General features: G+C 43.9%; 1 protein-coding gene across 2 annotated transcripts in view; it reads right to left on the bottom strand.

Annotated features, from left to right (window-relative positions):
* TLR5 (toll like receptor 5) overlaps nt 1-21,553 on the bottom strand; it is a 31,378-nt gene extending 9,825 nt beyond the window's left edge. Inside the window, exons 1-2 of one of the 2 annotated variants that reach the window (XM_075127063.1) lie at nt 21,408-21,553; nt 17,831-18,107 (exon numbers count right to left, since the gene is read on the bottom strand). The gene's annotated coding sequence lies outside the window, so the exon portion shown is untranslated. Of the gene's footprint in view, nt 1-17,830; nt 18,108-19,228; nt 19,339-21,407 lie in introns of those variants that run through there. The other variant, XM_048843285.2, reaches the window with a different exon arrangement.
* Between the last annotated feature and the right edge of the window lie 5,759 nt (nt 21,554-27,312).

Genomic DNA, 27,312 nt, shown 5'->3' with positions numbered 1-27,312 from the left:
ACTATATAGTCAACGTCATCTTGCTGTTCAGTGTGGGAGTGGAAGACCACTCCCATCGCTTAAATAAAAAAAAAAGAGAGAGAAAATGGAGAACCAGGAAATTATAATATAATTAATCTAACTCCACTCCCAAATAAAATTCTGGAGAACTTGATAAGACATTGATGACAAAAGCTGACAACGGCATTATACGTAATAAGGAAGTCTGCAAAGCTTCTCAGAGAACAGACCATGCGAGACTAACCTAATCTCTCTTTTTTTACATGGCTAGTAAGGCTATTGACAAGGAGATTCTTTATTATGTTGATCTAGGCCATAGGGAACTGATGGGCAGATCCCCTGGGAGAATAACATGAGGAGGAAAGGAGTCCAGGAGAGTTGGCTGTATTTTAAAGAATCCTTATTGAGGTTACAGAGACAAACCATCCCGATGTGTAGAAAGAATAATAAATATGGCAGGCGACCAGCTTGGCTTAACAGCGAAATCCTTGCTGATCTTAAACACAAAAAAGAAGCTTACAAGAAATGGAAGATTGGACAAATGACCAGGGAAGAGTATAAAAATATTGCTCAGGCATGCAGGAGTGAAATCAGGAAGGCCAAATCACACCCGGAGTTGCAGCTAGCAAGAGATGTTAAGACTAACAAGAAGGGTTTCTTCAGGTGTGTTAGCAACAAGAAGAAAGTCAAGGAAAGTGTGGGCCCCTTACTCAATGAGGGAGGCAACCTAGTGATAGAGAATGTGGAAAAAGCTAATGTCCTCAATGCTTTTTTTGCATATGTCTTCACGAACAAGGTCAGCTCCCAGACTACTGCACTGGGCAGCACAGCATGGAGAGGAGGTGACCAGCCCTCTGTGGAGAAAGAAGTGGTTCGGGACTATTTAGAAAAGCTGGACAAGCACAAGTCCATGGGGCCGGATGCGCTGCATCCAAGAGTGCTAAAGGAGTTGGCGGATGTGATTGCAGGGCCATTGGCCATTATCTTTGAAAACTCATGGTGATTGGGGGAAGTCCCGGATGACTGGAAAAAGGCTAATGTAGTGCCCATCTTTAAAAAAGGGAAGAAGGAGGATCCTGGGAACTACAGGCCAGTCAGCCTCACCTCAGTCCCTGGAAAAATCATGGAAAAATCCTCAAGGAATCAATTCTGAAGCACTTAGAGGAGAGGAAAGTGATCAGGAACAGTCAGCATGGATTCACCAAGGGCAAGTCATGCCTGACTAATCTAATTGCCTTCTAGGACAAGATAACTGGCTCTGTGGATGAGGGGAAAGCAGTGGACGTGTTGTTCCTTGACTTTAGCAAAGCTTTTGACACTGTCTCCCACAATATTCTTGCCAGCAAGTTAAAGAAGTATGGGCTAGATGAATGGACTATAAGGTGGATAGAAAGTTGGCTAGATTGTCGGGCTCAACGGGTAGTGATCAATGGCTCCATGTCTAGTTGGCAGCCGGTATCAAGTGGAGTGCCCCAAGGGTCGGTCCTTGGGCCAGTTTTGTTCAATATCTTCATAAATGATCTGGAGGATGGTGTGGAGTGCACCCTCAGCAAGTTTGCAGATGACACTAAACTGGGAGGAGAGGTAGATACGCTGGAGGGTAGGGATAGGATACAGAGGGCCCTGGACAAATTGGAGGATTGGGCCAAAAGAAATCTGATGAGGTTCAACAAGGACAAGTGCAGAGTCCTGCACTTAGGACAGACGAATCCCATGCACCGCTACAGACTAGGGACCGAATGGCTCGGCAGCAATTCTGCAGAAAAGGACCTAAGGGTTACAGTGGACGAGAAGCTGGATATGAGTCAACAGTGTGCCCTTGTTGCCAAGAAGGCCAATGGCATTTTGGTAGGGGCATTGCCAGCAGATCGAGGGACGTGATCGTTCCCCTCTATTCGACATTGGTGAGGCCTCATCTGGAGTACTGTGTCCAGTTTTGGGCCCCACACTACAAGAAGGATGTGGATAAATTGGAAAACGTCCAGTGGAGGGCAACAAAAATGATTAGGGGACTGGAACACATGACTTATGAGGAGAGGCTGAGGGAACTGGGATCGTTTAGTCTGCGGAAGAGAAGAATGAGGGGGGATTTGATAGCTGCTTTCAACTACCTGAAAGGGGGTTCCAAAGAGGATGGATCTAGACTGTTCTCAGTGGTAGCAGATGCCAGAACAAGGAGTAATGGTCTCAGGTTGCAGTGGGGGAGGTTTAGGTTGGATATTAGGAAAAACTTTTTCACTAGGAGGGTGGTGAAACACTGGAATGTGTTACCCAGGGAGGTGGTTGAATCTCCTTCCTTAGAAGTTTTTAAGGTCAGGCTTGACAAAGCCCTGGCTGGGATGATTTAGTTGGGGATTGGTCCTGCTTTGAGCAGGGGGTTGGACTAGAGGACCTCCTGAGGTCCCTTCCAACCCTGGTATTCTATTATTCTATGATTCTAGTAAAGCTCTTGAAAATAAGGTACAATTTACAGTAAAAGCATGGTTGTTATATTGGCCAGATAAGAAAAGCCTGATTGTCGACACCTTTGTTCTCATGACTAATTGCATTGCTGCTTTCATCTGGATTAGGCCAGATTCAATTATTTATTAACAAAAATAAAGTGCCAAGATTCTTTTCCCCCCTCTGAGCTATCACCTATGCATTAACATTGTTAAATTGCTCTGAATATTCTGGAGCTGAATTTCATCCCAATAATTACAATCTGAAAAAAAATATTGGCCTTAACAGTGTTTTGGGCTATGTACTGAATGTGATCCCCTACTCTCTTCTTAAATGGGCATCATAATACTGAGTTTAGCTCTAATATACAGTAGAACCTCAGCATTATGAAAACCAGAGTTACGAACTGATCGGGTAATCACACACCTCATTTGGAATTGGACGTACGCAATCAGGCAACAGCAGAGCCAGGCGGAAAAGCAAATACAGTACTGTATTGTCAAAAGAAAAGGAGTACTTATGGCACCTTAGAGACTAAGGCATTTATTTGAGCAAGTGAGCTGTAGCTCACGAAAGCTTATGCTCAAATAAAGTTGTTAGTCTCTAAGGTGCCACAAGTACCCCTGTACTCCTGAAGCCCATTTCATCAGATGTATAGAATGGAACAAATAGTAAGAAGATAGATCGATAGATATATACATGCAGAGAACATGAAAAGGTGGAGTAAGAGGCTAATTAATTAAGATGAGCTATTATCAGCAGGAGAAAAAAACTTTTGTAGTGATAATCAAGATGGCCCATTTAGACAGTTGACAAGAAGGTGTGAGGATACTTAACGTGGGGAAATAGATTCAATATGTGTAATGACCCAGCCACTCCCCGTCTCTATTCAAACCCAAGTTAATGGTATCTAGTTTGCAAATTAATTCAAGCTCAGCAGTTTCTCGTTGGAGTCTAGTTCTCAGCTAGTACCTGTAGACAGGTTTAGGGCCTGGAACAGTAAAGAAAGCATAACCAGTCTTGACTGCTGTATGGAAGGGGCAACTGAGGCACATCGCCTCATGGCATTAACAGCTAAATGCCAAGACATTTTAAAAGATATTGATATCTGCATTATTTATACAATGCTATACACCACAATGTTTTCAGGCAACCTAGGAACAGAAACCCAGAACTTTGCAAAAACACCGATGGATAACATGACAGTGTTTGGGAACACTTGGAGGTTGTATATTGTAGCCCATAGGATTATTTTGCTAGCTATTATATTTTACTAATCCAGCCGGCAGTATCAATTAATATGTTTCTTTTTCTGAAATTAATCCATTTTATTTTATCAGTATTAATTCCTTGGAATTTAGGATATGTTGAGGCATGTATTTCCTAATAAGTTTTGCTGAAATGCAAGAAGCCTACCGGTCTGTAGGATCCCGATCTGCTATATAGCAAAAAGTATAATCAGTTATAAATATGTCAGCATAAAAGCTGGCAACCTTCGGCACAGATAAGAATGGTCTCTGAACTTTGGGGAACCAAAGGGAGGAACTATCCACATCACATCACAGGTTTATCCGACTTCTACAACTGGTTGGTAATCACAGGGTACACCACAACTTGGAGGTCATCAAGAGAGCCTAGGCTGGCAGTTTTGGGAATGAGATAATACTTATTAATATATTTAGAAAGTAGGTGTCATAATCCACTAACCTATAAGAGAAGGGTACCCATAAAATTCTTAGGGTATGGAAATAAGGTTTGGGTATAGTAGGTTGGGCCTAAATTACATAGGTCAGGATCCTATAAAATACCTTGTAAGAGAGCTCTTCGGGAGTCGACTCTATTCTAAAATTCTTCCTTTGATTCATTCATTCATTCCATTCAGTTCTCCTATACTCTATAGACTATCTTCTCATCTAGCTATCTATTCTATTGTCTATCATGCTATTAGCTTAGCTTGCGCAGTATAGTATAACTACTCAACATTCCTAACCATTGGGGAAGCCAGCACCATCACGTAATCGGGCATGCCAGGAGCGAGGCTGGTCCTTCACCTCCTATTACCGTGTCCTCAAGGAAGGGTGTGAGTATGTTAGGTTAAGGTTAATAATAGAAATGGTACCACCAGGAGTTTTGGAATTCTTTACTGTTTTGCAGTTATAAGTTTCATTGCATTTCTTATTTTTATGTTAATTTCAATAAAGGTTTTATCAATTTGGTATTGTTCTCAGTGTACTTGTTCTTGTTAAGCACCCCGAGAATCCTCTCCCGTTATAGAACTCATTGAGTTCTCGAACTCTGTAGCCTGAATTGGATAACCTATAAATCTTCTGGTCAGATGCGAGCCATTAAACTAACCCATTAAATTCAGGTCAACAATAGCCAAAGCCGAAAAGGGATTTTAGATACACTACCTCCGCATTGGTCAGTGACCAACCCTCTGGCAGTAAACTCAGGGAGAAGGTGTGATGTTTCACTCCATATTCTTTATGAAAATATGCTTATGATATGGATATGACATAACAGATCTACTTCATGCAAGATAACTCATGTAAGATATCATTGGAAAGGTTATGATTTACTGAATGTAATTATCCAATTTGTATGCCTGTATCATTTCTGTATCTGAAGTTAGATGTATCTATTTCATATGTGCTACTCTGGATGTCACCCACAACTAATCCTTCAGATACAGCAATGGAAAAGTCAGACAGGGCTAATGCCCCATTAGCAGGGCCGTCCCTAGCAATTCTGTGGCTCTATGCAGCCCCCTTGCGGGGGAAGGGGGGACAGGTCTCTGCAGGGGAGGAGCAGGGGGGGTGGAACCCAGGCCTCCACGTGGGGAACCACCCCCTAGCATTCACTACTGGCATGGCTGAGGTCGGGTCGCTGCACTCCTGCGGCCGGTAAGTGCAGGCCCAGTCCGGCTGCAGAGCGCGGGGGAGTGGGGGTGGGGCTGGGGTGCAGCATGGGCGGGGCTGGGCCTGCACTCACTGGCAGCAGGAGTGCAGTGACCCAGCCTCAGCCACACTGCTGGTGAATGCTGGGAGTGGGGCTAGGGCGCGGAAGGGGCTAGGGGAAGGGGGGGGGGCGGAGCAGGGGCTGGAGCAGCATGCAGCTGTGCAGGGCACCAGGAAATTCAGGGGGCACTGGTGTGGTGTTTAGATGCTGTTTGGAATTATTAGAATTGGGAGCACTGGCTGTTGGGAGTCTGAAAAGACAGGAAACAGGAAGGGGGGGTGGAAGTTGAGGAGGCGGAGTGAGAGTTACTGAGGGTGCAGCAGCAGCTTGGTAAAGAGGTTTCCACTTTAAAAACAAAGTCCTGTTGAAATTTGTTAGTACCTTGCCTGGTTGCTACAACATTTTGGCGACGAGGATGGATCTTCTGCCTCTGAACCCACCTGCACCCTTTCTGCAAAGCCCAGGTGAGCCTCCAATTGCTTTTACTGCCTGGATCCATATGTTTGAGACTTATCTGCTTGCAATCAGTGCTACAGAGATTTCTGAAGTAAGAAAGCATGCTCTACTAATCCACTGCCTTGGAGCAGAAGGGTAGCATATATTTTACACTTTTCCCCTTGCAGATGATAAATATGGAGACAGCACTCACTGCATTAAAGAACTTTTTTGTGCCCAAAGTGAATGTAGTAGCTAATCGCTGCAGATTTCGCCAGCGTGAGCAGAAAACAGGGGAGACGATAATGCAGTATATTGCTTCCCTGAGGAGTCTGATTGTAACTTGTGACTTTGGGAATATGGCAGATGAGATGATTAGAGACCAGCTCATTGAGAAAAAAACCATGCTTCGTGTAAGAGAACGCTTACTTCTAGAACCACAGCTTACACTAGAAAAAGCAATAACCATTGATACTCAGATTGAGTCAGCTACAGCTGAAGCCAAAATAATAAGCATGGATACAGAAGGCACTGTCCAGGCTGCGACTCCTTTGCAGAAAAGTTCACTATCACTGCAGACAAATGATTACAAGAGGAAAACTAATGGAAAACCACCGAATCAGCAAATTCAAAATACAGTAAAAGCATGCTTTTGCTGTGGATCCCCACAACAACTTGCAAGCTACACAGGATGCCCAGCAAAAGTAGCTCAGTGCAATCATTGCAAAAAGATTGGGCATTTTGCTAAAGTATGTCGCAGCAGCCAGTTCAATCAACAGGTGCATGCAGTTACAATACCAGATGTTACTGTGCTAAGCGTGGACAAAACCACTATTGCACATATTCCAGAACAAATAAAGTGCACTGTAAACATTTCCACCAAACCCTCAGGCAAATCACACTCTATTCAGCTTATGTTGAACACTGGCTCAACAGTATCTATACTACCTGATTCCATCTATTTGCATTACTTTAAAGATGTGCCTCTTACTGAACCCAAACGTCTCTTGGTGTGCTATTTGAAAAACCATATTCCACTACATGGCTGCCTGCCAACAATAGTTACTTTTGGTGATTGCTGTGTAACTGCAGAGTTCTACATTGTCCACAAAGGCACTCCTATCTTTGGCAGAAATTTATTGGCTGCTTTAAATGTCAGGGTAGTTAATGAACAAATTGATCTTCCTCAGCACATCACTCTTGCGGTACACACACCAGTTTCAGCTGCGACCCAACAGGTTGAGGAGAAACTCAGTTGTGCTTATGGGTTTCTGCATAAAGTTAAAATGCGGAATAATGTGATGCCTGTATGACAGAAGTTACGGTGCTTACCATTTTCAGTCAGGGAAGCTGTTTCAGAGGAACTTAGAAAACTTGTTCTAAAGGACATTATTGAAGAGATTGACTCCTTGGAATGGGTTTCAACTATAGTAGTGATGCAGAAGAAGGGTAGAGGCATTCGCCTTTGTGTGGACTTAAGGGAGCCAAATAAAGCTATTGTGATTGACAGCCATCCTCCTCCTCACATAGAAGAAGTATTTGCAGAACTCCATGGAGCAAAGATGTTTTCTACTCTTGATTTGCAGACTGCATACTACCAGGTTATGTTGCATGAAGATAGCAGAGACCTCACAGCATTTATTACACATGAAGGACTATTTTGTTTTAAACATGTTCCATACGTTCTCGCATCTGCCCCAAGTGCCTTCCAAAAAATGATGTCATTGATTCTGAAGAATCAACATGGAGTTCAGTGCTATCTCAATGATATTATCATGTTTGGAAATACTTTTGAGGAGCATGACAATAACCTGAAGTCTATACTAAACTGCATGAGCAAAGCAGACCTCTAGCCCAATAGCAAATTTAGACAAACTGAACTCTCCTTTCTGGGGCATACAATTTCACAGGCTGGACTAAAACCGGATCCAGATCATATCCTGACAATTTCAAATGCTCCTACTCCAACAGATTTGCAAACCTTATGTTCCTTCTTGGGTCTTACCTCCTGGTATGCAAAATTCATTCCCGATTATGCTTCTGTCATTGAACCATTACAAGAATTACTACAGAGAAGTTCAACCTTAGTGTGGACAACGGATGCACAAGCTAGTTTCGAAACAGTGAAAGACTTGATTGTACATAGTCCAGTACTTGCACTATTCACTCCTGCGTTGTCCACAATTGTAACTACTGATGCTTCTGATTATGGACTTGGGGCTGTCCTCACACAACTTCATGAGGACAACACAGAGAGGACTGTTGCATTTGCTTCAAGGACACTAAGTAATGCTAAGAGGAAATATTCTACAGTTGAAAAAGAAGCACTTGCTTGTGTCTGGGCTACTGAAAAATGGAGAACTTACCTGTGGGGCCGCATGTTCAAGTTGCACACAGACCACAGCCCTTTGACAACGTTGCTCGCCACGAAAGGACTGGGAAGAGCAGAATATCATATTGCTAGATGGTCTGCAAGATTACTCTCTTTCAATTATGAACTGAAATATAAGCCTGGAAACCAAAATGTGGTAGCTGATTGCCTTTCTTGCCTGCCTTTGCCTTCACCAGATGGTCACCGGAGGATAGGATGTAGTAGTTGAGCTTATTACAAGCACTCTTACTGCAGTTACAAAAGAACAATTTCAAGCTGCTTGTTCAGCGTGTCCAATTCAACAGAAACTATGGGAATTTCTGACAAAGAGATGGCCCAGTAACCCTAAAAACCTTGACCCAGTTTTGCAACCTTATTTTAGAATTCAGGATGAACTTTCTTTGCTTGATGGCTGTGTGCTATGAGGTACACACCGGCCACTTGTGCCAGAAGAATTACAGTCAAAACTCAGGTTTCAGAGGAACAGCCGTGTTAGTCTGTATTCTGATCTGATGAAGTGAGCTGTAGCTCACGAAAGCTCATGCTCAAATAAATTGGTTAGTCTCTAAGGTGCCACAAGTACTCCTTTTCTTTTAGTCAAAACTCATACACCTGGCACACGATACTCATCAAGGAATTGTCAGAATCAAACAATGACTATGGGATCTGTATTGGTGGCCAGGGACGGACTCTCAAACTGAAGTACTCATAAAATCCTGTGTCACTTGCCAAATGCATGATAAGACAGCAATGACATGTACCCCTCCATTACAGCCTGTTCCTCTTCCTGAATCTGCATGGGAAAAAGTGGTGATTGACATTGTAGGACACTTTGATAATGCTCCAAGTGACTGCCGTTATGCCATTACTTTAATAGACTATTTCAGTAAATGGCCCTGTCATAAATATAAAGGGAAGGGTAAACACCTTTAAAATCCCTCCTGGCCAGAGGAAAAACCCTTTCACCTATAAAGGGTTAAGAAACGAGGATAACCTCGCTGGCACCTGACCAAAATGACCAATGAGGAGACAAGATACTTTCAAAACTGGAGCGGGGAGAAACAAAGGTTCTCTCTCTCTGTGTGATGCTTTTGCCGGGAACAGAAAAGGAATGGAGTCTTAGAACTGAGTAAGTAATCTAGCTAGATATGCTTTAGATTCGGTTTGGTTTAAATGGCTGATAAAATAAGCTGTGCTGAATGGAATGTATATTCCTTTTTTTGTGTCTTTTTGTAACTTAAGGTTTTGCCTAGAGGGATTCTCTATGTTTTGAATCTGATTACCCTGTAAGGTATTTACCATCCTGATTTTACAGAGGTGATTCTTTTACTATTTCTTCAATTAAAATTCTTCTTTTAAGAACCTGATTGCTTTTTCATTGTTCTTAAGCTCCAAGGGTTTGGGTCTGTGTTCACCGATGCAAATTGGTGAGGATTTTTATCAAGCCTTCCCCAGGAAAGGGGTTGTAGGGCTTGGGAGGATTTTGAGGGGACGTTTCCAAGCGGGCTCTTTGCCTGTTATATATTTGTTAGACGCTTGGTGGTGGCAGCAATAAAGTCCAAGGGCAAAAGGTAAAATAGTTTGTACCTTGGGGAAGTTTTAACCTCAGCTGGTAAAAATAAGCTTAGGGGGTTTTCATGCAGGTCCCCACATCTGTACCCTAGAGTTCAGAGTGGGGAAGGAACCTTGACAGGCCCGAGGTAGCGTTTACATCGCAAATCTCTTCTGCTACAGTAATTAAGTTCCTCTCTTTAGTTTTTAGCAGGGAAGGTAACCCCAAAGAACTGATTTCAGATAATGGAGATCAATTTTCTTCCCTGGAGTTTGAAACTTTTCTAGCAGAGAGGAACATTTTACACAGAAGGTCATCCCTATATTACCCTCAAGCCAATGGGGAAATCGAACGGTTTAACAGAAGTTTGAAAGAGAGTTTGCAAATGGCTAAACTGGAAGGGCGATTGTGGATAACCTTGACTACTGATTTCTTGCAAGCATACCGGGCTACATGACATGCCACAACGCAAAGATCACCTGCAGAGTTACTGCATGGGAAACAGATGACTACTAAACTGAACATTGCTGGATTGTTAAATGCACGACCTGATGCCCCAGCCGAGGATGATGTGAGAAATATAGTTGAACAGAACCAAGCAAAGTATAAGGCTTTCACAGACAAGCGGCAGGGTGCTAAGGAACCAAAGTTTGAGTGTTGTTCCTTCATTGAGTTGAGGAGGCGGAGTGAGAGCTACTGAGGGTGCAGAAGCAGCTTGGTAAAGAGGTTTTCACTTTAAAAATAAAGTCCTGTTGAAGTTTGTTAGTACCTTGCCTGATTGCTACAACTGGGGACAGCAGAAAAGCTGGGAATAGGCATAAGACGGTTGGTCCTGGCTCCCTGATTCTCAGGCTGGTCCCAGACTGGTGGATGCTCTAAACCAGGGTTTCTCAACCGTTGGGTCGGGACCCAAAATTGGGTCACCAGAATGTTTCAAACAGTTCCATGGCAGCTCCTGTGGCTCCTGTCCCACGGGGCCGGCTGGGCTCGCCGCCCTGCTACAGACACTGCAACCACTGCAAAACTTGGGGGTCCCAGAGCCACTCAGGTTTGGCCCGGCCATCGTGATGGAAGTCCAAGTAGACCAAATTTGAGTGAGTGGCACTGAAACCCCATGAGCCAGGTCACAACTCCACTCACACAAATTTAGTCCAGTCAGGGGGGCGAGGCCAAATCTGAGCAGCGCTGCAACCCCGGAGGTGCAACGCCCCGAGTGGAGAGCCAACCCCAGCCAGCCCCACAGCACAGGAGCTGCCACTGTGGGGTGAGTGCAGGGCAGGACCCAACCCTTCCATGGGGGGCAGGACCTGCCTGAAACCACCCCAGGGCCTCAACTCCCTGACTATTTACTGGGTTGCGACATGCCATAAACATTTGGGTCCTGAGCCCAAAAAACATTGAGAACCACTGCTCTAAGCCATACCGGCTGTTTACAGCTGCCGATGAGTTATCCACCATTTGAACATAGTCTGAGTGTTCCAACCACAAACCAGCCCCTTCCCATCACTGGCATGTCCCCTCTACTGGATGAAGGAGCTGGTTCTTCTGGTTAGTCCAGCTGAGGATTCTGCCACAGTGGGGAAATTTCTCAGCAGACCAGATGGGTTAGTTTACGGCCCCTTTGTGTTGCTAGTGTCTCTCAAAGGAGCAGTGAAGTCAGAGAGAATCTGGCCTTTTTGAAAAGGGCTATCAGTGTGATTCATTTGAAGCACTTTAGGGCAACTAACTGATCCCATAACACTGTGCAGACAAGTATTACCCTCATTTTACCTCTGTCCAAAGCCACAGAACCAGGATTAGCGCTCAGTTGTTCCAGGCTCACAAGCCCAAACTAATTCTGTGTTGACTCTCAATATTTCTTGAAAGCTCTCACATGAGAAGAATTTTAATTGCTCTGATTAGAATAGGAATTGCCACAAGAAAAAGTCTGTATTTTTAAATATGTTTTCTTATCTAGTCATTGAACAATCAAGAACATTAGTAGTTATTCTGAACCATGTCTCCAACAAAGCAGCATTTAGAACAGAGATGAGGGGTCGCTGGGTACTCTCACAAGTTAATTAGAAATGCAGCCAAGACCTAAACTTTGACCTGAAAGGATCAGAAAGGTTACAGGAAAGAACTTGGGCAGTTACAGGCTGGCTAGAGACAGCCCTTATTTACAAAAGGGAGGTCAGGGTTGACAAAACTGATTAAAATCTTTGAGGAAAAGGCAGTGAAGAGTAGATGGTGAGTAATGTAAAGAATGTACGCAAGAGCTTCAAGTAGAGTTTCAATAGAGTATTGTCCTCAAGGTTACAGTTCGTAAAAAGTTAAGAAGCACAAGTATAATGGTGAAATGAGTTGACTTAAAAAAAACCCTAACCAACTTGGCTTGGTAGCAGAAGCCAGAGAACATTGGCTAAAGCTTTGTCTTCACTGCTTAACAAAGTGATGTTTTACAGCAAGATAACCAACATGCAGCAGCTAATTTGCCGTAAAAGTCTAAATGGAGACAAGGCACCTGCCTCACCCATGGTTGACTTTGCCTAGTTTACCTCAATAAAATGAAAGTGCCCCGTCTCCTCTATGTTTTTACAGTGGGATAGCTAATGTGCATTAGCTACCACAAGGTAAAAAACACACCTGGTTTTGTCAGGGAAGACCAGCATTGAATGGCTACAGATCAGATAGGAGGTAAGTGACATGTTAGGACCAACACTCACTCCTTGGTGCTTATCTTGTTCATGCTATACATCAAGGAACTGGCAAAAGGAATAGGCAGGCCGGCGCCTAGAACTAAGAGTGACATCTAATACCCAAGGGGGAAGGTATCTACTTCTACAGGTAAAGAGGAAAAATGGGGTTGAGGAGGCTCATGCAACTCGATGCAAAGCAGTTAGGAGAGGACAGCAAAACAGCAAAAGAGAGATATTCAAGGTAATAAAAGATTGCAAGATCCTGATGAGAAAAAAGGCTGGGGACTGATAGAGAAGAGGTGCTTAAACCCCATCTTCTCAATGTCTGGGAGAAGTTAAGAGTGCAAAGAGAACTGAGGTTTGTATCACTCACAGAAAAAGAGCACAAGGAGCTGACAGCATGGTGCACAGTTGTGAGGCTAAGAAATACTGAGAGAGTACAGAAAAGGGTAAAAAAACCCACCACCCTAAATTTCGTTTTCTTATGCTTGCAGAGAAAAACTTGAAATGAGAGGTTACTTACTGTAACTCAAGGTTCTTCGAGATGTGTGGTTCCCATCTGTATTCCACACGTGGGTACACATGCGCACCACGCACTCAAGTGCGGAAATTCTTCAAAGCAGTCTGGTCTTCCCTGACAAAACTAGGTGTGTTTTTACCTTGTGGTAGCTTCGTTTGTATGAAGTGCTGCCTGATAGAGCTGATGGAAGAGAAGATCCGAGGTTTAGAGATGCAGGTGGAAATTCTGGTTGAGTTTCAAAGGAGATTTGAACAGATGATGGAGGGAAGGCAAGAGGAGACTGAAGGGAAAAATCAAGACTTGCAGATGCAAGCTGGACTGAAGAATTCTATGGGGAAACAGATTGCTGGGTGAGAAAAGTGGCCAATGGAAGCACATGACTATAAGAACCAGGTAGAGAAAAAGACTAGCTACTGAAGGAGAAATAGAGCTCAGGAACAGATTTGCGGAGTTGGAAAATGAAGAAGGGGCACAGCAGGCCATAACAGAAGCTGGAAGGACAGGGAAGAAGAGAAGAATGCCTAAGCTTACAAGAAGAGTGGAAGCGTCAAAGATGGGAAAAGTTCAGAGTCCCAGGAGGATGCAGGTGAACTTGCAGAGATTGCAAATAAGAAAAAAGACAAGAGGACTTGTAGTCAGAAAGAACAGGAGGAAACCTGGAGAATTACACCAGGAAGAGGCAGGTCTACATGACTGGTGAATTCCTACTAAGAAGAACAGACAGGCCTGTCACCAGAGCTGATCTGGAGAACAGAAGGGTGTGCTGTCTGACAGGAGCTAAAATAGCGGATGTGGACCTGAGGCTGAAGAGGATCCTAATGGGAGCAGGAAAGAATCCATTGATCGCCCTTTATGTTGGAACAAATGACACAGCGAGATTCTCGCTGAAATGCATCATGGGAAACTATGCCAGACTAGGGAAGATGCTTAAGGAAATGGAGGCTCAGGTGATCTTCAGTGGGATTCTGCCTGTCCCTAGGAGAAGAATGAAGGCAACAAGATTATGATGATCAATAGATGGCTCAGGCAGTGGTGCTATAAGGAAAGCTTTGGGATGTTTGACCACTGGGAAGTATTCACAGACAGAGGATTGTTCTCATGAGATGGACTCTACCTGAGGAGGGAGGGAAATAGACTTCTGGGATGGAGGCTGGCACAACTGATTAAAAGAGTTTTAAACTAGGAACTCGTGGGAGACGGTTGGGAGATGCTCCTATAGTCTCCTCAGTGCTGAAATCATATTTTGCTAATAAGGCTTGGTAATTAACTATACGAAACTCCAGACCTACAGAGAAGACCTTCCTACCTAGAAGGTCTAGTCTCTTTGGGCCCTACTCTGCCAGAATGGATTTCTGTGACCTAGTTCTTTCCATGTCTACCTGTATCAACAGCAAGTTAGGGGTAGTATGGGAAAATATAAAGTCAGCTCCATTGGCAGGAACAAAGTAGCATCTTTTTGGCATAGGAGCACAAGATGCAGGTATGCGCCAAACTACTCTGGCCAGATCTAATATAGCCTTATTAATTGGAAGAGCTATTCTTGTTGGGTCTTGTGGTTGTAAAATGTCCAAGAGCCAGTGTTGAGGGTCCTGGACCAATTCCAATGGGATCTGTAGATCACTAGCAACCCTTTGCAATAGCTCCTGGTATTGCTGATGGTTATCCAGCAGAGAGGACAACAAAGGAGTGACAGCATCGTCCAGGGATGATAAGGAAGTCGCCGTCAGAACTGTTGGTACTGTTGGAACCAGTTCCGGCTCTTCCTCCTCACACACCAATGGAGCCAGCTGCCGAGAGGGAGAGGAGTGGTATGACACCTGAGAGGGGTCTGGGTGTCTGCCATAAGGTCCCAAGGGCCCCAATAAGGCCAGAAGGAGGGGTCCATCTAGGGTGACCAGATGTCCCAATTTTATAGGGGGCTTTTATAGGGGGCTGACATTTGGGGCTTTTTCTTATATAGGCTCCTATTACCCCCCACCCCCATCCCGATTTTTCACACTTGCTGTCTGGTCACCCTAGGTCCATCAGCCTTGGTGGTCCCAATCTGTAACAGGTCTCTCTGGGGGTTCATATCCAGAGTGCTGGTAGGTAGCCTCTTGAGTGCCTGTCAGGACTCCTGTGCTTTCTCTGAGATACTCATGCCTCCATCTCCTCTAGCTCTTCCGATTCCAATTCCACTGGTAGCGGTGGCACAATTCCTCCTCCAGGCTTAAGGATGTCACTCAGGAGGGCAAAGCCCAAGAAGAGCAGAGACAGTGGATAATGGACAAATATATCCTTCGGGGTTATCAAGGTCTCTGTAGGGCCAAGAGTCCAGTGAATTCCAGCTGGGATGCCTGAAGAACCTGGCTAATCTGTTGCTATTGTTCAGTCTTTGGATAAATGGCTCTGCACTGTTGATGGGTCTGGACTTGCATTCATTGATGGACTGGCAAGTATCTGTCTTTTCACTTTGGTCCAACTGTAACTATCTGAACTATCTCAATCCCGTTTTTTTCATGCCTCCAACCTTGGGTGGTCTTTGGTGTAGCATGTTCTGTGGGTTCCATCTGTGACATCTCACCTGACCTGGACCGGCTCGGGGAGGAAATGCATTTCTTATGAACAGTCCTCTGTGGGGATCTATCCTTGTGCCCATGAGAGTTCCCCTTACTCTCATGGGAAGCCCTGTAGGAGGAGTCTTTGGGCTTTGGTGGTAACGGCCCTGCTCCGAGGCCCATGCTTGGCGGGCTGCTGTTAGTCAGCTGATACCGCTATACAGGGGTGATTCCCAGGGTTGGAGTGAGGCCTTATAGCCTCCTCCATCGGAAACTTCCTAAGACAGAGCTCTCATGCCTCGCTGGGTGGAAAAGATCAGCAGATACAGCACTTTGCAGATATACGTGCTTCACCCAGGCAATACAGGCACCGTTGATGCCCGTCACTGATGGAGAAGGAGCAAGAGCAGGAGACAATTCTTGAATCCTGGGACTCTGGGCATAGTCCTGGGACTGGGGGTAAGGGGGACTTATCCTATGCTAACTATAAATTTATGCTAACTAAACCTACTAAACTAGATATAAAGCTATTTACAAAGAGTTGAGTTTACAGGTTATGCACAGAAGGACATAATTCCGACTCAGGCCATGCAGCGGAAAGAAGGAACTGGAGAGGCATCGACCTGCACTGCTGTGTATACCTTCGGTCAGAGCACAAGTGAAACTACTGCACATGTGCGGGTCAATGGATACTGCTCTGAAGAATTTCTAGACTCGGGCGCATGATGCACATGCATAGCCACGTATGGGATACACACAGGGACCAGCACTTGAAGAACTGGGACATCCCCCCACCCAAAGGTTCCAACTTTACAATTCAAATAAAAAGACCCGAAAGGTCTTATTTTTAAAAAATTGATTATTTTTAAGCCAATCAGTTTATAAATCTTAACTACAGAGACAGATAAACATGTATCTCTACTCACCCTCTGCAAAAGGAAGTCAACTCACATGGTATAAAAAGATATTTGTGGCAGTATAGACTCACTGCAAGAAATTCAACTAGCCGATATAAGGAAGATGCCAAACAAAAGAAATGAAGGAGCGCAATAGGCTTGGGGAGTAGCCAATTTTCTACAGGTTCCCAAGTCTTGCACCAAATTACAAACAGGGCCACTAGATTCCAGGCAGTTCACAGAAAACCCTGGCCAAACCGTAAGCCTTTGTCAAAACTGCTGCCCTCAACCAAGATGAGACATTTTAGGGAAATGTTCTGACTTTGGGGAGGTGGTGGTGGCTGCAGGAGGCTCCCCAGTACTCACTCCAGCAGCTGGAAGCTATCTGGCTGGGCTAGGTGAAGCACATTGCACTCTTCTCCTGCCACAACACAGGGCATGCCCAGAGGACTCACACGTATGTTTCTGCTTTAACCTGAGTTAATTGAGAACCAGTACTACCCCTGCAAAGCCATTCTAACTGAGCCTATCCTCAAAACCAACTAATTCTCTTTCAGAGCAATATTGCCTGAACACTTACTGATGTTGACATAAATTCCTTTTTACAGGCTATGCCTGCATCCATTGGAGACAGACTGTTATTGTTTATCATCCACTTATGACCACTTGAGCCTGTCCCTCATGTAGTTGTTCTCTAAAGCAGTGGTTCTCAAACTTTTATATTGGTGACCCCATTCACATAGCAAGCCTCTGTGTACGACCCCCCTTTAAAATTAAAAACAATTCTTTACATATTTAACACCATTATAAATGCTGAAGGCAAAGTGGGGTTTGAGGTGGAGGCTGACAGCCTGCGACTTCCCACATAATTATCTCGTGACCCCCTGAGGGGTCCCGACCCCCAGTTTGAAAACCCCTTCTCTAAAGCAAAGAGCCGGCACCAGATAACCTCCCTAGCTCTTTTCTCAGCCCTTGAATAAGACTGCATACAGAAAACTCAGTTTCAACAGTTTCTGCCTCAGAGATAGCCAAGGTACCCTGAAGATGACTTTGCATCAATAAATCTTTTTGACATCAAATCCTCCACTTACACCTTAGCAATGATTTCTTGGAAAATGGCTGTCTATAAAAATAAGTTTATTATAGTTTCTTCATCAAATAAAAATGTGCAGTTGGAGGCTGTAATTAATATATAACTGAAAATTAAACTCCTAGAATTAAAGGTATGCATTCCCCTGAATTATCTCCCCAGTGAGTTGATAGACAAGCTTCTCAGGATTATCTGCATGTTTCATTCCCTATTCATTATACTTTCTAGCTTCCACTAAACATCATAATCAATTTACTAAAACAATGAGGCTTTTGTCTAGATTTGAAATCTTCCCAATCCCCATTATCTACAGAATTTATAGTATCAGTTGTTTATGTACATGTAACTTACTTGCTTTTACTATAACAGGCAGGTGCTGTAGATGATAGTTGAATAACCAGGATGAAAGGCAGCTTTGCATATGAAAGGGAGCCAATAGTGAAGGTCAATTAGATATCATCTTTAATCCAATTAAAGGTTAATCAATGGCTGAAAAATTTTAGTTTGGACTCCTCTCAGTAATGCTCATACCTGAGCTGGTTTCAAACCAGATTCCATCTTATATGAAGCCCCAGCATTCCCAGGAGTAGGGGCAGAGAGGAGGAAGGTTCACCTAACCGTTCCCAGTCTGTAAATAAAGAAAAAGTAAATTGAGAGTGGAATTTTTGAAAGCATGAAGTGATGGGTTAACTATTCCCATTAAAATTAATGGGAGATTTATCATTGGTGTCAGTGGAAGCAGGGTTTGACCAATGCTGAGAGCTTTTAAGAATGCTTCCCTCAGTGTTTATAATGTGAATAACGGTTTGCCATGCCTTTCTTAGCTAAACCATATATTCTAATTGGCTTTATTTACTAGATTAAAAATGGGATAAACAAACAAAGATTTAAAAAGGCAGTATGGTAGAATAAGAGCAGGACTAAGACATAGGAACGCCTGGGTTTAATTTCTAGGACTGGCACTCTGGGTTTGGGTTTGCTCCTCTGTAAAAGGTGGATAATAATATTTACATTGGTGGTGGAAGGAGTGATTACATTTTTCAAAGCAATGTACAAGCATTATTTAGTAAAGAGCTAGCAGAGTGCCCAAAATTCTTCCATGCCCAGATGCCAGGGTGGATAAAAATCAATCATTTTTTTAAAAATTTTTTTAAAATCTGATTTTTTAAATTTAAATCGGACTAAATAATTCTGCTGGAATTTCCAAAAGCAAGTAGTGTTAGGCTCCCTCCGCTCCCCTGGCAACAGGGGTTGACCCTTGAGGTCAGGTGAACAAATTTGTCCAGACAGAACCTGCGTTTGAAAAATCTCCGCCTGCCTCTTTTAAAGGTGCTGTGGCTGGAAATATGGCCCAAATATGTGGCCCAAATATGTTCCTTTGACTTCCCAGGACGCTGTCAGCTTCAGCCAGAGCCCAGCTGAACCTGCCCAGAGACCGGAGCTGGCACTCAGACCAGCTGCATCAGGCTCCAGCTGTCCGCCTGCCAGGCCCGGTAGTGCCCAGCGGGGCCAACACCTGGCACGGGAGTAACGATGCTGCAAGAGCGCGGGGAGCCCCCTCGCTCCCCGGTGGACTCAGAGCCGCCCCGCCCCAGCCCCTGCGCCGCGCCCAGCAGGAGCATTCGCGCGGGGCGCAGCCGCTTGCCGGCGGGGAGTCCGCCGCAGGGCTGGCACAGAGCTCAGGCGTCCCCGCGCCCATCCCCTCCCGCCCGTGGGGCCCGGGGCGTCCAGCGCCTCCCTCCCGCTTACCTCCGCCCGGGTCCTGCTCCGCGGGCAGCTCAGCCAACCGAGCCCCCGGGAAAGAGCCCCAGTCCTAGGAGCGAGACAAGGCGGGCGCGGGACTAGCCTTTGCTGGCCCAGGGTCGGGTGGTGCGGGACACGCTTGCTAGCGAAGAGTCGCCTCTGTGTGGCGCCAAAGCTGTCTCCCTCGCTTTGGCTGGCTAAGATCCCGGGGCTGACAGGGCTACAACGACATGGCGCCCCCCTTAGAACAGGCGGCTGAGCTAGCGGGAGTGGCTCCTAGGCCGATTGGTGCCCTCGAGCCTGCCAGGGTTAGAGCCGTTTAACCCCTGCCTTTTCAAGTGCCCCTTAATTTTAGGGGTCTCCTTTTGGGGGCGGGGGAGCGGTGTCAGTTTAACTAGGGCACTCAAAATTAGTAGACACTTTTGAAAAGTGTGGCCATTGTGTAGCTATCTCAACCTTGGTTACAAGCCAGATATCACTGCAAATATTTGGTGACTCAGCCGTGTCAATGTATACATCTGGGTACAATAGCGCCTGTTGTTTGCAGTGGTGTAGCTCTGTTGGTCCCAGGGTATTAAAGCGAGACAAGGCGAGTGCGGACCATAGGGTAATATCTTTTACTGGACCAACACAGAGCAAGAGCTCTGTGGAGCCAGAGCTAGTCTCTTCCCCCTACAGAAGTTGGGCCAATAAACAATATTATCTCACCTGTCTTGTCACACTAGGATACCAGCTGGTTTGTTGAAAATACTCCAGATTGTTCAGCGTAAATGTTCAGCAGAAAAGTATCTTCAATGACTCCTGCAGTGTCTTCTTTTCATCAGAGGCTTGCCTTTGATCATTTCTGCTACCTTAGTTTTTGATCCTGCTGCTAATACTCCCTCTCCCCCCACCCCCAGGGTAGTTTCACACTGGGGGAATATGAGGTCCAAGAGAATTTGGTGAGTTTATGTGAACACAAAATATTTCAGATCAGAAATAGCGAAAACTAGCAGCACATGTGTAGCCATGAAATGTGGGTTTGGTTCAGTTGGCAGCCTGTGCTATTTCAGAGCACTGGCATGATTTAGATTAGTTACTGATTAATTAATAGATCATTAGGATTAGCAGATGGAATATGGTTTCTGCTCCTGTGGAATTTATTCCTGGTCTAAGAAAATCGTAGGTAAGAGCGGATGGGAGCAGGGCCAGTTCAGGTTTATCCATGGCTACCACTGTTGACCCTCCCATAATCACTAAATTACTTACATTTACACACTCAGACAAGTTTAAACCAGCCAAGTGATGCTCCTGTTGATGCAGTTTATACTGGCAAAACTGCAGCTATACTGCTAAAAGCACAATTTTGACAGTATAAACTGGTGTGTCTATGTTAGAGGCTTTGGCTGGCACAGGTATGTCAGTCAGGGAATCACATTCCTTACATACCTATGCCGTCAAAGGTTTGTAGTGTAGACCTGGTCTTACACATATGCACACAGATTCAGGACATGCAGCCTCAGCCAGGAGAGAGTAGACAGCAGCAGAGACTAAGGGAGGTCCCACTGATCCACAGGCCAGGCAGGAGGCAGGGGCAGGCAGTGACAGCCCTTAGGAGGCCTTGGAGATGTATACAAGCCAGGGGGAGCAGGCAGTAAGGCAAAATAGGAGCAATGGCACCCCCCCCCCCACTTCCCAGCACTTAGTTTTGCTGTAGCTATATGCACATTACACTTCCCAGCACACTCCCTCACAGGTCAACTATCCCCAACTTCCCTGCCCTCAGGCTCTCACCAGGGTTGTCAGCAGGTGGTGATTTTAAATCCAGGGCAGCTCAACTACTATGGGGCTTGCTGCGCTATGAATATCACCTCTAAGTACAAGACTGCCATGTCAACGAAGCTACATTGATTTACATTAGCTTAAGGTTCTGGCCAACAATCGCTTCCAAATAATCAACCTTTGTATATTTCTTTCAGACCCAGAGATAAAAAGTGCTATAATAATTATTAATTATTATTATAATTATTATAATATTATTATATATAATTATTAATATTATTATATTATATTAATATTATATTAATATTATTATATTATATATAATTATTAATATTATATTATTATAATTATTATAGTAATTATTAATTATTATTATTATAATTATTAATATAATACATGTAAATTATTACTTTTATTTACTTACTTGGTGAAGGCTAACAAACAAGGCTGACTTGTTCAGGCTGACGTGATTCTGATCATAAATCACCTGGTGATGAGGACCTGAGCAAAGGCGAGAGCTAATTTGTCATTGCAAAAGGAGAGATTTTTAAAATGTCACCGTTTGCCTTTGAGTACAGCCTTCTGCATCAGGTGCTGTTGCAAATATCAGTTATAGCTTGACTTTTTTTCCCCCTACAAGACAGCATTAAGCAACATCCTGTACAGGACACAGAGTTCTGACTCAGAAAGGAAAGAAGAGCGTGAGTCTCCAGTTGCATGATCAGTTTCCAATGTCTAGCAAAGGAACTCTAATTGACAGAAGTGATTTTTATAAAAGCCTTTCCCAGATTATGACAGCACATTCAATCTGAAGCCTTTGTGGGTTGTGTGTGTGTAAACCTGCCATATATAAATCAAAGATATCAGGTTGTCGCTGAACAATAAACAGAAGATATTCAGCAGCCACACAAACTATTATTACAGCTGAAAAGCCTCTGCTGAATAAAAACTTTATAATTAATTATTAAGCAGCTCCATCTTTAAAATACATACATAACAGTGCTTTCAGTACACGGGTACCAGCATATCAAGGTATAATAGAAGCACCCCATCCTAACAATGTGATTGTATAAACATGTCACAAAGGAGAAACTACTAACTGCTACACTGCGTAGGAGACGCACTGTGAGCTAGTTGCAATAATTGGGGACTGTGCATTGGCACACCTGGTTTCTATGCTGCGCTTTGCCACAGACTTGATCTATGGCTTTGAACAAGTTACTTGACCTCTCCTTGCCTCTTTGTGAAGTATTTTAAAATACTTACATGAAAGGTGTTTGATAAATAGATTTGCATTTCACCTACAAATGCTAAGCACTCACAATGACTACTGAAACTGATGTGGGATTGAAACCAATGGGAGTTGAAGGTGCTCAGCACTTCTGAATATTAGTCCATTATCTTTTCCTCATCTGTTGTATGGATGCTGTTTACAAGCCAGGCTGGGACATACTCCTTGAATATCATTACGGTTTCTGATCCTATTCTAAATTCACCTTGAATTATATCCCTCGTATAACATAGTTGACGCCCTCCTAAAGTTTGCATCTGAGCATTTTTTGAAGGAGATGCTTCTAACATGATAATTATTTTGGGATGATGTTAGGTTATGAATATGGGACACTTCAATAGAAAGTTTCTGCTGGCCTCAAGATAAATCCAGGGTGATTCGTGCCAGATTACAGGAGGAGAAGATACACACTGATGACCAAACTAACACCTGCACCACCACCTCAGGCTATATTGCAGCTGCTGTATTTGACAAAGAAGAAAAATCACTTACTTGTATTAATTTGTCATTCTCCAAGGATACACATGAGATGGTGGCAGCTAAACCAGAAGCTGCCTTTGTGGCAGTGACTGGACAACTTCTGTGTAGTTTCAGTTGCTACATTTATCTGTGCATCTCAAGCAGTGGCCCACACAAATGGTGAGTCAGACCCCTGGCTGGCTGTTCTTGCATGGGACTCCCTGCTTTTCACATGCAGTTACAGGCACACTTTTGTGACCACAAATCTGCCACTTCTAAAATGCCATATCGTGGTTTCCACTGCAACTACAGCAGAAATACCAGGGGTACTTCCCCCACACCAGTGAAAAACACTGAAAAGCTTAAAGAGGAAGCCTATTTGTGGAGTTTCCTTTATTAAGCTTGTGTGTCCCTGATTGAAGCATTGATCAATTAAAGCATTGAGGTACAACAATAAGATACATAATTATTTCTAATTTAGGAGGAAAACCACATTAAGGCTATTGGTTGCATGTTTATAAAGAGTCAATAAATGATTAATGACTGGTTAACCAATTGTCTATATATATTGTTATAGTCTCCAACAGGTCAATAGGTTGTTTATTACCATGGCTTATAACGCTGACCGTTGATACTGCTCAGGTCTGTAATATGACTATAACATGTATCAATAATGTACTAAGCCTTGCTAAGCCATTTATAAATGGAACCTTCATATAAAAAGTGTGACCATAAGAGTTACTGAAAGACGACCCAAAAAGACAACCCATGCATGCATGAAAAAAAAAAGTTATTAACTAGGACTAGCGCTGGACTTATACTGCAAAAAGGATTTGTCCTCAGCTGAGATCAGGCCAAAATGAACCAAACAGAATCCACGAAATATGAATAGCCATGGATGAGATCTAAGGTGAACGACTAATACTTTCTAAGTGAAGTCCCCTAATTGCACTTTGGTGATTCATAAATTAAATTGATAATTTATTTCATGTATTGCACTGACTAAATGTATTTCTTATTGCACCTTTGGACTCTTGCATACTGTACAACAGATGGGTAAAATGTTCTTGCGGGACACAGTGGTCTCATCTATAATAGGCCCCCAACTATGCAAGATCAAAGCCATTATTATGGTGCAGCCCTAGAGAGGACACCAGAAGCAAAGAATTGTGTTCATTTGGATATGTTCCAGTAATAATAAGGCACAGTTCCTGTTATTCCTTGAGTCTCAGCATTTAAAAGACCAGCCTGGAAAAGCTTTTAAAATACCAAATATTTGAATTTTTCCAGGTGATTTTCACAGGATGTATGGACAAATCTGTTCACTTTTCAATAAAGTCACAAATTCTAAAGAACCCAGATGTGTACACAGCAGCTGGGAGGGGAATGGAAGGTGACTCCTGGATATCCTTCACTGCTTTTTGGAAAGCTTTTATTAAAGCTACACACTGAACAGTTTGTTGACCAAAATGATGGAGTGACAAAAAAGAAATTACAGTATGCGCTTGGACATCTTTTCTTCCCTTAGAAAGTAGAGGTGAGCCCAAAGATGATCCTCCAATTTCAGATGGCTTAGATTCAGCTCCAAATGGGTTTCTGTGAGCTTTGTTCTGAATCAAATCCAAAACTGCAAGGAATGTATTTTCTCATTCTTATTTCGTCAAAAATCTTGCAACCACAGCACAATGAAGTTACACTGGGGATTTATCTGGCTCAATGGCAATATGAACAAAGGGAACAGAAAAGTTACGACAGTCGGACAGTGCAGTCTGATTAAACCAAATGACCTCACTGATCAAAAAGTACAGCATTCCATCAGACTTGGAGCTCCCAGCACTGGACACTGGAATAATTCAACATGTTTTATTTTGACTTGCAAATACCTACATTATGATTATGGAAAACTGAAGCAGCAACTGGTTGACCAAAGTTTCAGCTACTTGAGTTACCATCAGATCCTGGCTCAGAATTTAGTCATCATGCTTTAAAGACTATCATTATGACTAAGAAAGAGGGAGGGAAATGATAAGGATTAATGTTGGAGGGCCCAATACTCCCAACTTAAAATGGTCTCCGTGGAATTACTCCTGTGATTAAAAGTTGGAGGCTCAGGCTTATATCTATTTTTAAACTACTCTAAACAACATACAAGCTTGATTAACCTTTATTAAATCTGCCTGTAACAGCTTTCATCATATTGGTGTGTCTAGCAGTTTGCGAGACTGACCTGTTGGTCCCTGAACATTGCATCTCCCTGAATCTCCCATTTTATGTAGTATCAATAAGCAAGCTAGTGACATTAGCAGCGTGCAAATAAAAGGAAGGATGAAGATCAAAGCCAACCTGCCAGTAACACCAAAAGAAATGCCCTGTGAAACAAATTATAAATTGTACACACTGGCACATGCTGAACTCCAGTGCAATTGTGGCTTAAACTCAGCACCTTCAAGACAGCCTTGTGCCTCACGGGTCACTGAGGAGAGCTGTAATAATGAAAAACAGCCCACTGGTAAGGCTGTATTGCTTCACTCTGACAACTTCCTCAAGTGTGGAAATAGTGGAGGAGACGCTGTACTTTAGCAGAAGTAGTAACATTTTGTACATGTACAAAATGGCAAAGTATAAAAATTGCAAAGCTGGTCACATTTGGCACATCAGTTCCTCTTTTTTATCTAGTGCTTTACAAATTCTAATTAATGAAGCCTCATAACACTGCAGTGACTTAAGTATCATTATCCCAGTTTTAAAGCTGAGGAAACTGAGGCACAGGGACTTGCCACGGATCACATTGGCAAAGTTCAGAATAGAAGCTTGGAGTCCTGGCTGCCAGTTCCCTTGTGTAGCTGCCAAACCACATTTCCATCCATAAGCAAGCGGGATTTGCACGCAAAAGTTCAGCGGGAAGGACAGCACTGCCTCATGTCCACTTTTGTGGCTTTTGTATTCAGCCCTCTCCCTTCTGGGGCTTCACTTCCTTCCATGCCATCCAGTGTCCATTTGATCCCTCCCCTAAGCACCACCTTTGCAAACACCAACCCTCTCCCTTCCGGAGGTTCTGATATTTTAGTGAGCGATCAGTGATCAGGTATACTTAGAGCAAGAGCTCATGAGACTGTAAAATGAAGATGGTGGTCCAGATCTCTGCTGGGAACAGGATGTGGGGGTGGGCTGGGGCACCAAGGAGGTCGTTTCCCTGATCCTGGAGCCAGTCTTACATCTGAGTTTAGAGTAGCCTGGAAGCTGTTGTAAACTTTGCCCCCAAGTGATGGCTTCCAAGGAGCCAGACTGGAGCATGCTCCAGCAACTGCCCTACACTGTAGAGTGAGGTCGACTTTGTCTGGGGCTTGCTGCCAGTCTCGGCAGATTTTGGGTATATTTACACCACAATAAAACACCCACGGCGGGTCCATGTCAGCTGACTTGTGCTGCAAGGCTATAAAACTGTAGCGTAGATGTCCTTGGAGGGGAGGAGGGTCCCAAAGCCCAGGCTCCAGCCCAAACCCAGACTGTCTACGCTACAATTTTATAGCCCCACAGCCCGAGCCTGACATGGGTCAGCCGTGGGTGATTTATTGCAGTATAGACATACCCTTTGTGCAATGAGTCTAAGCCCCACAAACACTGCTCACATCTGTTCCATTTCCTCCTGTTGCCTTGTAAAGGCTTGACTGGGGTCATGAGAGATACCATGGAGCCCAAGTTCCGCTGGACAGATAACTACTATCATTTTAAAAGTCAGCATCAACTTGGAAATCATATTTGCCTGAAAATTATGTGCCTGCTATTACTAAATTAACGATCTGGGTGGCTACTTGTTTCTTTACTGTGTGCATTTGAGAGCTTGAGTATAGTCGCTTTCATTGTGATGTTGATGCTTAGTTGCCCTCCCTGCCTCATGCAACTACTCTGTACAAGGGTGGATTACAACTAATTGCAGCAGCTAAGCTGAAAGAGAAGAGGCCGCAGTCAGAGGAGTGCACAGAGGGGAAGGTGGGAGTGGGGCAAACACATTGGTGGTGTTACTCTCAGCCCATTTTTCTCTCCTGGCAAAAGACCCTTAAGGTCTGTCTACACTGAAATTTTTCCACTGATGTTGCTACACAGTGCAAACCCCAGTGCATGTGAGCTGCAATAGTGTAAAACCAGTGCAAAAGATTAATAAGACTGGGACTTTTCAGCTTGGAAAAGAGACTATGGAGGAATAAGATAGAGGTCTATAAAATCATGACCTGTGTGGAGAAAGTAAATAAGGAAACATTATTAACTCCTTCTCATAAGAACTAGGGGTCACCAAATGAAATTAATAAGCAGCATGTTTAAAACAAACAAAAGGAAGTATTTCTTCATACAACTCACAGTCAGCCTGTCGAACTCTTTGCTAGAGGATGTTGTGAAGACCAAGACTACAACAGGGTTCCAAAAAGAACTGGAGAAGTTCATGGAGGATAGGTCCATCAATGGCTATTAGCCAGGATGGACAGGGATGGTGTCCCTAGCCTCTGTTTGCCAGAAGCTGGGAATGGGCGACAGGGGATGGATCACTTGAGGATTATCTGTTCTGTTCATTCCCTCTGAAGCA

Source organism: Caretta caretta, chromosome 3, assembly GCF_965140235.1.
Source record: "Caretta caretta isolate rCarCar2 chromosome 3, rCarCar1.hap1, whole genome shotgun sequence".
NCBI lineage: Eukaryota > Metazoa > Chordata > Testudines > Cheloniidae > Caretta > Caretta caretta.
The sequence above is the reverse complement of the archived record's forward strand: the minus strand, read 5'-3'. Positions and strand labels throughout refer to the sequence as shown.